This window comes from Elephantulus edwardii, unplaced genomic scaffold (genome assembly GCF_000299155.1).
Source record: "Elephantulus edwardii isolate Elephantulus edwardi_28Jun2011 unplaced genomic scaffold, EleEdw1.0 scaffold02589, whole genome shotgun sequence".
NCBI lineage: Eukaryota > Metazoa > Chordata > Mammalia > Macroscelidea > Macroscelididae > Elephantulus > Elephantulus edwardii.
Window position 1 is genome coordinate 3,203 of NW_006402339.1, and position 1,507 is coordinate 4,709.

General features: G+C 59.9%; 1 pseudogene; it reads right to left on the minus strand.

Annotated features, from left to right (window-relative positions):
- Positions 1-25: 25 nt before the first annotated feature.
- LOC102843140 lies at positions 26-935 on the minus strand (annotated as a pseudogene).
- Between the last annotated feature and the right edge of the window lie 572 nt (positions 936-1,507).

A 1,507-nucleotide genomic window follows, 5' to 3' on the forward strand; every position in this document is an offset into this window, starting at 1 on the left:
GGCTTGGGGGGCTTCTGGACTGCACTCGGGCTGGGACTCCTATGAGGGGGCTCCTCGGCGGAGGCCGCCTCCTGCTCTGGGGGCGCGACCGACCCAGAGGGCACCTCGCAAGCGCTGGCCCTGGGCGCAGGCTCCTCCGCCTTCTCCTCCGCCTTGCTGGGCTCGTCAGCGGCCTTGCTTCCCTCGCCGCTGGGTGGCTTCTCTGGCACCCCCGCGGCCTCCTCCACCTTGGTCTCCTGAGGGTCACAGCTGGCCGCCCCTGCCTCGCCCGTGCCAGCCTCCTCGCCCGACGCTGCTGCCGGCTCCCCAGCGGCCGCTCCTCCCTCGGCGCCCGCTGCGCCAGCACCCCCTGCGGCCTCGCCCTTGCCGCCTTCCGTGGAGGAGCCAGCTGCGCCTTCGGCCTCGCCGCCCTCTCCTGCCTCTTTCTTGTTCTTCTTGAAGAAGAAACCGCTCAGCTTGAAAGATTTCTTGCAGGAAAAGCCCTTCTTTTTTTGGGGGGGTCTCGTTGCGGGGCGAGGGCGTGGCCCCATCCTCGACCTTGGGTGAAGATGTCAAGGAGGCAGCTGACGCGGCTTCCCCCTCTGCGGCGGTGGACGATCCAGGCTCGGCGGCCTCGCCCTCCGCAGTGGGCTCCTTCTCCGCAGGACCAGCCCCGGCCTCAGCGCCAGCAGCCTCCTCCTTGTCGGCCGTGGCAGGCGACGCTGCCCCGCTAGCACCCGTGGGCTCCTCCTTTTCGGCGGCTGGGGTGCTACGTTAGCCTGCAGCTCCTCCTTAGCACCCGGTTCAGCAGCCGTCGGGGACGCGTCGCCGTTCACCTTCACGTGGCTGTCTTCCTGCCCGTTGGCTTTGGGATGCGATGAGGCCACAGCCGCCTACCCAGCCCTTTCCGCGGCGGCTTCTCCTTTCGCAGCAGCCTTGGAGAATTGGGCACCCATGCTGGCTTCTTCAACAAGGAAACTCAACAGATCCAAAAGGGGAAACAAAGAGCCTCGGGTTTGTGTAACGACGGGGCGAGCAGCAGCAGCGGCAGCGGCGGCAGCAGCGGCAGCACACACACTGGGGAGAGGGGCGTGTCGGGGTGGTGAAGAGGACAGAACAGAACCGATTAAATACACTCCGGGTAAAAAAATTTCAGTTGAAGACATCAAAAAGCAGCAACGCTGGAGGGAGGGAAAAAAAGATGGAAAAGTCGAACCAAGGAAAAGAGCCCAAATGTAGTTTAAAAAAAAAAAAAAGTAATAAAAAAAAATCCCAGATTTGTAGCTGCACTGTAGACAAGAGGAAAATGGAGAAATCTCCCCGGTTGCTAATAAGATGCGGAGTCCAACGCCCAAGTCGATTTCTATCGACTCTTACAGGCAGAGATAGATCGAACATGCAATCAAGATGCATTGATAATAATGGGCGACTGGAACGCAAAAGTTGGGAACAGGGAAGAAGAATCAGTAATTGGAAAACATGGACTTGGTGACAGAAATGAAGCTGGAGATAGAATGATTGTATTTTA